This window comes from Myotis yumanensis, unplaced genomic scaffold (assembly GCF_028538775.1).
Source record: "Myotis yumanensis isolate MYYU_CA2020_CCGP unplaced genomic scaffold, mMyoYum1.0.hap1 SCAF_15, whole genome shotgun sequence".
NCBI lineage: Eukaryota > Metazoa > Chordata > Mammalia > Chiroptera > Vespertilionidae > Myotis > Myotis yumanensis.
The window spans coordinates 28142394-28156243 of NW_027223766.1; the positions used below are offsets into that span (position 1 = coordinate 28142394).

General features: G+C 37.2%; 1 non-coding gene across 1 annotated transcript; it reads left to right on the forward strand.

Moving 5' to 3' along the window:
• LOC138993619 (small nucleolar RNA SNORA28) lies at window positions 1–123 on the forward strand. Its single transcript, XR_011468330.1, has one exon. It is a non-coding gene; the product is annotated as a small nucleolar RNA SNORA28 (small nucleolar RNA).
• The last annotated feature ends 13727 nt before the right edge of the window (window positions 124–13850 follow it).

Here is a 13850-nt window from a genome sequence, read left to right on the forward strand (position 1 = left end):
AATTTAAATTAGTGGCAGATGATCGACACTGTCTGACACAATTTGAGCTTGCTACAGCAACAAAGTCTAACCTATTCAGGTGCTCTCCTCTATGAGACAAGCCGTTATATAGACTTAGACAGTGTTAAAAAAAAATTTAAATTAATAAAAAAAGAAAAGTAAAAAAAAGAAGAGGAGAGGGACACGGAAAAGATAGACATGTGACAACAGAGACAGAGATTATAATCCTCAAGCCAAAGAATACCAAGGATTGCCAGCAACCATGAGAAGCTTGAAAGAGGCATGGAGCAGCCTCCTGCAGAGCCACTAGAAAGAACCTGGTCCTGCCAACACCTGGATTTCAGACTTCTAGCCTCCAGAACTGTGAGGAAATGAATTTCTGTTATTTTCATCCACTTAGTTTTTGCTATCTTGTTACATACAGGAGCCCTAGGAAAACAAATGCATAGGTCATTCTGAAAATAAAGCCTGGCTCAATTTAAGATAGAAGAAAATTCTGCCCTGAATTAGGGATGATCCACCTTATGTATCTTATTAATTGGTCTTATTAATGTATCATGCATCCCCATGCTTAACAAGTATTCAGTGAATGAATGAATGAATGAATGAACACATTCACTTTAGGTGATCTAGATGCCCTCTGACCATTCCCAACCTCCCACCTCAAAAGACTTTTCCTGATCCTTCCTACCACACAGAGTAACTTTTCAAGGACCTCATTCTGTTTCCTTGAAAGGAGGAATTGCTTTACAAACCTTTGAATTTTCCAAAATAATCAACAGTATGTTGTATGCAATAAGTGCTCAATTGTTGAGTAAATATCCATGAGATGAAATGAACCAGTCAAACTTTCACTGCTACCTCCATTTTTCACTTTCTCAAAAAAGTCTGTCCTAAGCTCTGCTTCCTAATTTATCTGGTTACTGGCCCTTTATCTCATATTACTTTGAAGACCAAAATGTTCAGACAACTGTCTCAGTGCTATCAGCAAGCCATTGAACAATCGGTAACATTTCATCATATTTACTTCATCTTTTTTTTTTTTTTGGCTGAATTTTGAAAAAAATAGCAGAAATCATGACATTTTACTATTAAATGCCTTAGTATTTCTAAAAAGTAAGGACATTTTCTTCCTAATGACAAGATTATTATCACATCCAATAAAACTATTTTATTAATATCACTAACCCTGTCCTTTTTCATATTCAGCTTTTCCTAGTTGTCTCAAACTGTGTTTCATGGTTATTCTATTCCAGCTATGGTCCAATCAAGTTTCACTTATTGCATTTGATTGTTCACTTTTTTAGGTAACTGATAATTTAGACATTTACCCCATTTGCCCCACCTTCCTTTTTCATAACATGGTGTTAAATCTAGATAATGGATTTGGAGAGTCATTATAAATATTTTTCCATCTATATAAAAGTCTGTTCATACTAAAAATTTTAAAAATGATCAAATTCAAAATAAATCATAGATTTAAATGAAAACACAAGGCAGTACAATTTCTAGAAAATTACTCTGAAAAATATCTTCAGGACCTAGAACTTAGTGAAGAGTTCCTAGATATGACACCAAAATCATCAACCTTAAAAAGAAAAGTTAATAACTTGGATTTCAAAAGTAAAAAAAAACAAAACATTTTCCCTTAGAAAGACCTTATTAAGAAGATGAAAAGACAAGTTTCAGACTGGCAGAAAATATTTGCAAACCTCATATCTGACAAAGGACTTGTACTTAGAATATATAAAGAACACACAATAAGAAATGGGCAAAGATATGAGTAGAAGAGGATATAATTCACCAAAGAGGGCAGTTTTCTAGTCTAAACTCTTATAATGGACCTAAATCAGGCACCCGGTTTTCCTAGCTCTGGCTCTGCCATTGATAGTTTCAGGGCCCTGGACATGATACCTGTCTTCCCTGGTCCTTGACTTTCTTATCTGCAGACTTAAGACCTTTGACTAGCTGGCCACTCATGATCCTTTTAGCTCTAGGATTCTGGGTCTGATTTTAGCGAAGAGATTCTTTTTTTAACAAGGTTATTTTCTCAATCTTTTCCCTACCTTACTAATTAATAGTAGCGGTGAGGATCAGAGGGAAAATATTTGATATTTGATTCAGATTCAAATTCTGATTCTGCCTATTGGCAGCAATGCAATCTCATTCAACAGACAATTTCTATGGACTTTTGTTTCCTTCTTGACAAAACCAATATAATAATACCTCATAATTTTGTTACTATGATTAAATGTTACATTACATACAAAAGTTACAGGTGTATAGCAAAGTAGCATTCCTTGATCATTCCACATTGCCTCATTTTATTATTTTTCTTTCATCCTTCCTCCTTTTGGCTTATATCTTCACTCACAGGATTTTATTTTATACTAAAGGCCTGGTGCATGAAATTTGTGCACAGGTATGGCAATTAGGGCTGATCTGTGGAGCAACTGGCGGGGTGATTGGGGGGCCCCCACTGGCACCCGCCTTGGCCGGCTTGGTGCCGCCTGCTTGCTGGCCCCGCCCCCCCGCTGCCACAGCCACAGGTCGCCTCCCCCGCGGGGCAATCAGCGGGGAGCCTGCTGGCACCTGCCTTTGCTGGCCAGGGGGAAGCTCCTGAGTTGAGCGTCTGCCCCCTGGTTGTCAGTGCATGTCATAGCGACCAGTCATTCCACCAGTCATTCCACTGTTTGGTCAATTTGCATATTAGGCCGTTATTATATAGGATATGACCTGGATATACATTTCCTGGTACTAAAAGAATTAGGCCCTATTGATTAATTAAACAAGTATTTAATTATTACCTAACATGTGGCTGACAAATTGTTGAATCCATGGGAAGTCATCTTAAAAAATATTTCCTATTTTTCCCAGTGCAAACTCCTTGCTACACTTGATTCTTTAATTTATTACAGCATTCTCTATCTTCTTTGTGTAGCCACAATGTAACAATTTCTTGGCATATGAGAAGAGAATTCAACCCCAAATCAGGAAAATGACTGGAAACCATTTGAATTTTCAAAGCAATTTTATATTCATTATCTCATTTGTTCCTCATATAAAAGCAACCTTATGAATATGCTATCCAGAGTTTTAACTTCATTTTACAATTAAGAAAACTAATGTACACAGGGATCCGGCCTCTTAACATTCAGCTCTTTTTTTTTTTTTTTTTGCCAAATTAGTTCATTTCTGTTGCAGAGACTAGCTAGCTATTCACCAAAACTACTACTTCTTCCTGTGTACACAGATGGACATTTGCTCATCTCTCTTGCAGTTAAGTGGGATTACACACTTAAGTTCTAGTCAATGGAATGTGAGTGGAGACATGCTGAGTGCTATTTCTGAGTCTGGTTCTAAAAAGCTTCCAATGAGATCTATGCATTATGCATTTTTGAGTTTGTTTGTTATAGCAACTAGCATTATCTTAAATCATAACTGATAGGGGATTTTTGAACTGGAACACGTGGTGTTCCCCTGGGCAGGATGGTTCCCTAGATTCTTTTTCCGTTGCAGTTGAAGAATGAATCCACGGATGGAAGATGGTATAGCAAAGGTGGAAATTTATTGAAGAACAAGTACAGATTCCCACATGGGGAAGGGGAAAGAACTCACAGCACAGACTCCCACATGGGGAGGCGGAAAGGGTGCCACCAACTTCCTGTTTCCACGGTTTATAAAGGCTGCAAGTCCCTGTGTCCTGATATCCCCTCTGATTGGTCAATATTCCCTTTTGAATTGGTTACTATAGTAACTCCTGAGGCCCTCCTCCCTCATCGTCCTCCTATTCCTTCTGGGCTTTCTTCCTCCTTCTTTATTTTTGTAAATATAGACCTTTTTGCTACTCCCAGTTTCCTTATCTTATGTAAATGTAACTGTTGCTGCTCCCTTGTCTTATGGAAATGCAACTGCTCCCAGTCTATAGCCCTGTGTTTTTTCTATGGACCTCTTTCATTTTTTAAAATTTCCTAAAACTGCCTATATCCCCCTAAAATTCCTATTTCATAATCATTTCCTATCACTCCTCTCTGATCCTATGCCTTCCTTCCTCATAATGTTTCCTTCTATGAAATGCACCAACCTTCTCTTCTTCAAGGTTCACATCATGTGAGCACAATGTGCTCCATGATACCTTCCCCTTAAATCCCTTCAAGCACTCTATCTTTAAATATCCATAGCATTGACAATAAGCATTATACATTTTGCTTTTGATTAAGTTGGAGAATATTGGTCATGTATATTGGGTTTCATCCAAATCAAATTGTCTTAATTTACCACAATACCCTATGATATTCCATTGGGCATACAGTAAGAACTTAATTTCTGCGAATTAATTGAAAGTTACTAGTTTAATAGGCAAAATTGAAAATATCTGACCATTTCCTGGATATTTATTAACTTTAATGCCTAATTGAGTTCCTATTATGAGCCTGGCATTGTTCCAAAAGCTAAAATCAAAGTAAGCACATTACCTCATTTATCTTCTCTTCAGTGAGTGTCCTTTCACTTTTTCCATCCTAGGACTTTTCTCCTAGAGTTGGCTGCTTTCTATGCATTGGCAAAAGGCAGTTGTATGCTGGTTAACTAGAGTAGGCCTTAAATCTGGACACATTGAGGGTCAAATCTTGGCTCCTCTGTTTACTTTCTGTGCAACTTGGGACAATATTCTTATTCTCCCTGTACCACTAGCCCTATCTAATAAAGATGAAATTTGCAAATTGACCATCACTTCGAGACAAAGATGGCGGCACCCACAGCCAATAAGGAGGGAATATACAAATTGACATGACAAAGATGGCCACAGCCGGGCCAGGATGCTTGCGTCATTGCAATTGGCGATGACGCAGGTGTTCCACCCCACCCCAGCTGCTCTGGGCCTTTGGGCAGCGCGAAGGCGGAAAGGTGGCTCTGAGCCGGAGCAAAGGCAGAAAGGTGGCTCCGGCCGGAGCAAAGGTGGTGCCTGCAGCCTGGGGAAGGAAGGCCGATTCTTGCACAATCTCCGTGCATCAGGCCTCTAGTTCTATTATACAGCAGAGAGTCTTGCATAATTTACCAAGTTGTCATGACAATGAAATAAATAGCATATGCAAATACAATGTCTAAATCTAACTAAATATGGCAGATGCTCAGAAAATGTTAGTCCCCTTTACTGGGGCCCAGTCACTTGAGAAGTGGGCATCTTTCCCAGGGGAACATATAGACATTTGGCATTACATTTGAGGTGGAGTAGTAGGTGACCAACCTCTAGGGCCAAGAGTACCTCTCTGTCTTGTGTTTAGAAATTCCCCAAAGTTTCTCCGTTGGGACCTTTATGGAGAAAATGTGGGTGCAGAGAATTTGTTTAATATTTTTACTCAGGAGGAGAACAGAGAAAACTGTTGATTTATTAGATGTGAGAGGTTGGGGGGACACTGACATTATTTCTAATTTTTTTGCATCTCTTTCTAATTGACTTATTTCTTTAGCCTTTCAGGCTAAATTCATAACAGTTTAAGTTTGTTTCACCCCTCTGTCATACTGATTATGCAGTGTGTGAAATTTCTATACTTGTAAATGAGACGATTTTAAGGAATATGAAAACAGAGCATTCAGGCTCTGAGAAGCCCTGCACCGGGCCAGGATGGGGGAGATGTAACCAGACAGCTGCACGTGTGAGAGGGATTAGCGACTTCAGTTGACTGCCAGCCCAACATGAGTCACCAGCACATGGAGGCTGCCAAGGGAATAATTTGATCCGGAGCTGAATTAACAGGACTGTAGTGTCCAGACCAAAGGGAGTGATCCTCCTGCTGTCTCGACATGAATCGACCACACCTAACGTACTGCAACTATTGTTTACCCCTAATATCCGATGTCTTTATGGTGTACAAAGAGGAGTTTACCATATTACAGAAATGGATTTTTAATGCTTGTCTTAAAAAAACCTAATTCTTTGCCTTATCTCTACCCTAGAATTAGCCACACGAGTTGTGCTGTTATTTTATATGTGGGTGTCTGCATCTTTGAAGGCCAGGAACATTTCTTTCTGTTTTGTGTCTGGTTTTAGACACCTTTTCAGGAAAACGGATCAGCTTCTAGAAGCTGACCTACTGTACTGAGCTTGAACATTGTAGTCAAACAGACCTGAATTCAAGTCCTGTTTAAATTATTATGAATAAAAAAAAAAATTTGCTAGTTGCTCTTCGAATTCCCAGTTCTGTATTTGGAGGGGAGTGTTTTTCTTCATGCTTCTCTGTACCCCCAACCTAACAGACGCAAACCCATGGACACATACCATTCCTATATTCCTTACATACAAAGCAGTAAGCATGGAATCCTGGGAGTTACATCTCCATAATAAAGGAATTTTGGAAGCTAACTAGGAAAGTAACAGGGGAATACAGAGAAGAGAAAGATCCCGGATCTCTGGTAAGATAACATACTGGAGATTTTAGGCAGAGAGGTAATCATGTATTAGGGATCAGAGAAAATCCCTTTTCACATCAGCTGAGTTAGAGCAGATGAGTTTATGCCTGGAAATGGGGTCACTATAAACACTTTCAAAGTATCCACCCTACCCTCCCTTTCCACCCCAGCTATTAATCTGAACACAAGATTGAACTAACAGCCAAATGAGCAATGGGAGAAGCCAAGGGCAATTCACAGGGAGATTTGTTGGCAAATACCATGTCTGGATAGATGTCTTCGTCTTTCAAAATCAGTAAAAAACAAAAAACAGTCCCAACATCAGAAACCATGGGACCAATAAATATAGGAAAGACTATGTTATTCTGAATACTCAGAAGAAGGATCTACCTCTAAAATGTATTTTATGTAGGAATCAAGAGAAATTTTAAAGTAAAATCAGAAAATAAGATGTGACAGACTCTTTAAGGAAATTGGAGCAAAAATTTTAGGGCAATAACATGAGAGAAAGAAATGACAGAATGAGAAAAAAAAACACACCCCACACTTAGATAATAAAGAAAAAAAGGTAAAATATGCAAAGAAAATATGGACAGTTACATTAAAACAAATATAAACAGTAGAGAGTGAAGTTAATGTTCAGGATTTTGTTTGACCAGAGAGGTTCTGACCAAGATAAATCAGTGATGAGGAAGACAAAGGTGAGAAAAGCTCACAAAAGGAAGGAAAAATAATTTTTTAAAAAGATGAAAATGATAAAAGTGAAAATGATGGCCATAGAGGTCAAAGAACACAGATCCAGACTCAGAATTATGGGTATTAACACAGAAGATAAGAGAGTGATATTGGATGAGTTGAAATAATAACACAATTAAAGTAAAATTTATTTTACTGATAAAGGACTTGAATAAGTAGTTTGAAAAAGGTCACCATATCCCAAGAGAAACTAATTATGAAAACATTCTCACATATATACATTCTGAACAAAATTTTATGCTTCAAGGATAAAGAAAAATAATATTATAAAAATATTATTGGTTGATACAACCCAGGTTAAAGGAAGATATTTCAGATAAGCCCAATTGTTGGAAGTCTACAGAGGAACTCTACTGAAAATTAGGAGATTGGGAAGTAGGGTAGGATCCCTGAGGAAAATATAAACAAATTTGAAAGATCTACTGTGAGGACTGAGAGAAAGGCCTACTTAGAAATACATAAAAGGCCCACTTAAACCCTTCTGAGCATCCTAACTCAGTCCAATACTTTTATTGTAGGTTACATATCTTATTTTAAAAATATTTTAAAATACCTGTGATATATTATAAAATTACTTATATTATTATAGAAAATTGGCTAAATATCTGAAGAAATATTTCACAGAAGTATATGTGATTAACACACTTTTGAAAATAGTCACCTGTTATTAAACAAGGTAAATAAAGAACATAATTTTCTCTTTTTCAAATATCAATTTTGAAAAAATAAACTAATATATATATATGTATATATATATATATATAGATATAGATATACTCAGTGATCTATAAGTGTGACCAGCTCATTGTTGTGGCAGAATCTCTGTAGCCTTCTGGGGAAAGTAATATCCTCGGTGCCTAACTATACATACGCATACCTTGATCCCAGTAATCATATTATTGGAATGTGTATTGGGGGAATGTTGAGATTTGGATAAACATTCATGTGCAAAGTCTTACTGTTTACAGTATTCTGACAGAAATAGCCCAAGTATTCAATAACAAGGAAACGGTAAAAGTATGATAGCCTATTTGAGTATAAGCTATATAGCATGATAACCTATATGACTATATAACCTATAATTACATTGGAAATATTCACATTATAATATTTATTCAAAGCAGAATAAAAACAAGTAGGATTATTATAATCTTACTTTTTTCATTACATAATTTTGTATTTTTCCAAAGCATCTCCATAAGCCTACATTAAATGTATAAGAAAACTAGATGTATCTATTTCCTTGGGGTGTAAATTTATTGTAGCAGCAAGCGAACTAGGAACAAAAATGCTATGGTAGCTTTACTTTGTATGGTCGATGGTTTGTAATATTTAAATTTTCTGGGTTTATTTTCATTTTATGTACTTTAATCTTCACTATAATTTTTTGAAAGTCACCCTCAGTAATTCCCCAACCTTACTGGTACATACGTCCTCATATATTCGGCCAAAGATAAATTTGGCACTAAAAAAGGCCAACAATAACAAAGTATGCAAAAACCAAACTTTCTGTGTTAGATGCTTTAGAAGAAAATAACATAATTCCAATGATGACTGTCAACCTGAGAAAAAAAGACAGATGTATAAGGGAAGGAGAAATACCTATAAAAAGTAACATGTGTTGCTCAGATTCTGGGCTCTTCTTATATTGCTTCTTTGGTCTACCAATCACTGCACAAATACAACTGTTTTTTATTTCTGTAAATTTTTTTTGAACACACACACACACACACACACACACACACGATCTCACAGTTTAAATCTCACTCTAAACTTTCATGAATTATATTTTGTAGATTACTTTGTGTTTTCTAAATAGATAATTATATTATCTGTGATAACTGCACCTTTGTATCTTTTCAATTCTTATAATTTTATATCTTTTTCTTCTTTTGTGAAATGGGTAGGACCTGAAGTAGAATACTGAATTAAAAGTGATAGAATGTTTCTGATGTATCATTATTAAATAAAATATTTGCTCTAAAGCTGTGCTACTCCGAAAAAATAAAGTAACATCCCAAATCAGTGATGCAGCCAGAAAGTGCTCTGAAAGACCAGTAAGAGTGTGGGGGGTGAGGTGCAGGTTTGAAAGGTTTGGGATTTGAGCAGGGTTTGGTTTCCTGGTCGGGCTGAGCAGGCAGTGATGGGACTGCTCCTGCGGCCTGCCAGGACGGAGAGATAAGGTAAGAGAGATCAGGTGAGGCCAGGTCTCATGGTCTCACTGGTCCCTAGACAGGATGTTTCTTTCTCCTTCTAGGAAAGGTCTGGAGATAAATGTGAAGAGTGAGCCCTTACCAAGTTCACAAATAACTAAAAATTAGTAAGGACTTACTGATACAATGGTTAAAATAAGAAATCCACTTGGAAGGTCAAGGGCAACCCAGTCATTTCACCTTCTGGACAATTTTAGGTGCATACTATTAGTATTTTACTGAAGGGGTGAGGCAGTTGAAGTCAGCAACTTGCCCAGATTTTACAGCTTTTTCATATGAGATGGGCGATTGTGCCCCAGAATGGAGGCACTCCACCCAGGGCAAAGTAGCAAAACCATCAGACCTTGAAATTGTTCTCTAAGAGGTTACTGTTTTAAGGAGAATGATGTTCACAGAAAGGGAGACTGCTCCAGGCAGTAGGTAGGAGATGGTGCCTCCCCCAGGTAGTGGCAGGTTTATAGCTCACATGCTACCATGGACAAAGCAGTGAGGGGTCCAGCATTTCTCAGGGAGGAGGGTAGACAGGCCATGTTCAAAGAAACTTGAAAGCAAGAAAGTTCCTCTCAATTATTTTTCATCAAGTCTGATTTGCATGCCATGACTTTTATAGCTTTGTCTGGTGTTCTATAAAAATAATTTTATAACTGTTTGCATGTGAGTTGTGGAGGTATAGCCTTGACTTGTCCTTGGTGTGTATTTGTTTTCTCTCAAATAATACTACAGCGACAATGTATTGCTTCTGTAAATAGAAAGAAAGACATGTTTTAAAAAAATAAGCAGTTTAATTATGTGAAGCAAATAAGAAAACAAATTATGCATAGAGAAAATAAAATACGTATTTGTAAAACTTTTTTCTACTTTTCCTATATGATGTAATTTTTCCATAAATAGCATATATTACACTTATAGTAGCAAAAAAGCAGACTTTTTTTTACATCACATATTTTTATTTAAGCTTCAGATGAATCACTATTTCCAATGCACCCCACACATACATTTAGACAAGAACTTCCTGCACTATGCATAGATAGGTAGGTGAGATGAATGCATTTTAATCTATTTCAATATGTCCTTTGAACCTAGTCAATATTAATGCGTTTTATCCACCAGAGCACCTTCCTTTTCGCATATTCATACCAATAATCTATCATATTTATTTGATGCATGTCAAAGTTAGTTGTGGACATCAGTAAATTTTCCCCTAAATACTTAAGCAGGTATATCAATGTCACTAATTTTTAGATTTTTAAAAAAATATATTTTATTGATTTTTACAGAGAGGAAGGGAGAGGGATAGAAAGTTAGAAACATTGATGAGAGAGAAACATCAATCAGCTGCCTCCTGCACACCTCCTACTGGGGATGTGCCCGCAACCAAGGTACATGCCCTTGACTGGAATCGAACCTGGGACCCTTCAGTCTGTAGGCTGACGCTCTATCCACTGAGCCAAACCAGTCAGGGCAATTTTTAGGTTTTTGTGTCTTTTTAAAATTAAGACTTTTAAAAAAAGAAGTTTAAGGGAAAGGTAGAAGTTTTCCATATACCTCCTCCCCCTTACACATGCACAGCCTTCCCCATTATCAACATCCCCTACGGGAGTGGTACATTTGTTACAATTGATGAACCTATGTTGACACATCACTATCACCCAAAGTCTATACCTTACATTATAGTTCATTCTTGCTGTTGTACATTTTATATGTTTGGAGAAATGTATGAAGACATGTATCTATCAGTATAGTATCATACAGAGTATTTTCACTGCCCTAAAATCCTCTGTGCTCTGCCTATTCATCCCTCCCTTTTTCAATGCCTGGAAACACTAATCATTTTTCTATCTCCTTAGTTTTGCCTTTTCCAGAATGTCACGTACTTGGAATCACACTATGTAATAGGTAGCCTTGTCAGATGGCTTCTTTCACTTAGTAATTACGTTCAAGATCTCTCTGAGTTTGTCTCGCTTGATAGCTCATTTTTTTTTAAAAAAAAGTCATGAACAATATTCCATTGTGTGGCTGTACTACAGTTTGTTTATCTATTCACTTATTGAAGGAGATCTTGGTGATTCCAAGTTTTTGGCAATTATGAATAAAGCTATTATAAATATCAATGTGCAGGGTTTCAGGTTTTTGTGTAGACATGTTTTCAATTTCCTTGGGTGAATACTAAGGAGTGGGTTATATGGCTAGAGTATTTTGAGATTTATAAGAAACCACCAGACTGTCTTTCAAACTGGCTGTACCATTTTGCATTTTCACTAACAATGAATGGGTTCCTGTTGCTCCACATCCTTGCCAACATTTAGTGTTGTCAGTGTTCCAGATTCTGTTCATTCTAATAAGTGAACTTTTAAAAAAAAGATAATGCATTCTCTCTCTAAAACACACATTTACAAATTAGAGGAAAAGATACATTTCCTGGCCATGTATTCCAATTTTAGACTCATTAAATATTGTCATTTTAAATAATTTCTTGTTTCCTAGTTTTGATTGACATCCATAACACTGTATAATAATAATTCTTTGCCCGTGTGGTAAAAGAAATTTCTGAATTATTCCAGAATTTAAGACAGAGTACTCTGGTCATAGATGACTTTCTACATGAAGGGGTGAGGGATGCAAGGGGAAACCAGATTATAAATGCAGGTCCCACCCTCTGAAACACATCCAGAATACACGACCCCTTGTACTGTAACCCCCATGTGCCTTTCCTCCCTGATCTTGGAGTCAGTTTGTTATCAGAATGTATTGAATTGTATTAAACTGTTTGAAAACAATAAATAAATAAGTGGAAGGCACAGGGGTTTTCAGTAAATTGTGGGAATATGATGCAAGTTTTTTTGGGGAAAAAAAAAGATTTTTAGCAGATTCAAACCACTGAGTAAGGTTAAGAGTAAGAAAAAATATTGGGGTAAAGATGCTCAGAAGAAGCTTCATGGGGCAGGATGTATATAACCTGAAAGTGAAGGTAGGACTTAGACAATAGAAAGGAAGAAAGGGAAGGACATTTTTGACAGCAGCCACAATGTAAACAATGATGCTATTTTGGGGAAAGCAGGCGCACTTTGGGGCTAGAGTGGAGTTGTTGTTGTTCTCCTCCTTCTCTTCTCCTTCTCTTCTCCTTCTCCTTCTCCTTCTCCTTCTCCTTCTCCTTCTCCTTCTCCTTCTCCTTCTCCTTCTCCTTCTCCTTCTCCTTCTCCTTCTCCTTCTCCTCTTTTTTAAAAACCCATAGGGGTTTAAACTCTCATTAAGCTCTTTCCCATCAGAAATTCTCAGGTCATCATCATTCTAGTATTTCCTTGGTCCTCAGGTTATACCTTTTAATCAGCTCTGGGCACAGCTTATGTCATTTAAGTTGGTAGCATTTTACTTCATTGAGCAACATGGTGGGCATTTATAACATTCAAGAAATCACTGTACAATGTGATTATTGTTGTTGACATCACGGTCCTCTTTTTTTTCTATGAAAATGTTAGGTCTCTGGGATAAAAGCCTACAGCTGTGTGTGGTAAAAAGTACACTGAACTGGGAGTCAGAAAACCTGTATTCTCATCATATTTCTGCAGCTAATGAGACCATGGTCAAATCACTTAAATTTTCTCCACAGTTGTAACGTAAAGTGATCAGAAAGGGCTTTCTATAAAATAGCTTCAAGCCCCAGACTGAAATGTCATCATTAAAGACATGTTGGGAGTGAGGACAGAAAGATAGAAACTTTTTCAGATTTTAAGACTTGCCTTAGGAAGCAACTTTTCCTTTTGTGGGGAATGTGATAGATGATAAAAGCAGATGACTGATTTCTGAAGTTGATTGAGCCCTAGCCGGTTTGGCTCAGTGGATAGAGCGTCAGCCTGTAGACAAAAGCGTACTGGGTTTGATTCCAGTCAAGGGCATGTACCTTGGTTGTAGGCTCCTCCCCAGACCAGGCCCTGGTAGGGACTCGTGCAGGAGGCAACCAGTCAATGTGTTTCTCTCACATCAATATTTCTCACTGTCTCTCCCTCTCTCTTCCACTCTCTCTAAAAATTAATGGAAAAATATTCTCAGGTGAGGATTAACAACAACAACAAAAATCTGAAGATGATTGAGGTCATGAAAGAACTCCCTTGTAGGAATCTCATCTGTGTGTGTGTGTGTGTGTGTGTGTGTGTGTACATTGGCAATGGGGAGAAACTGGTATCAGGATGTAGCAGTTAAGAAAATACATCCAGTGTGTTTTTCCATGCTAGTCTTTGGAAGAAAGATACAGATAACACAAAACAATCAAAACAGAACAACCACCATAATTATACAAAAGACAACTAGTAGTATTTAGAAAAATATTTTCAGTGCCTCTTCAACTCAGTACCCACACAATACTTTCCTATGTCTATAGCAAGAATCTTGAGTAATGAGAACCAATATTGGAAACAAAGGCTATGTGTATCGGTAAGAAAGCCGTCAGTATTGATCACTAACATCAATTGAGCACTT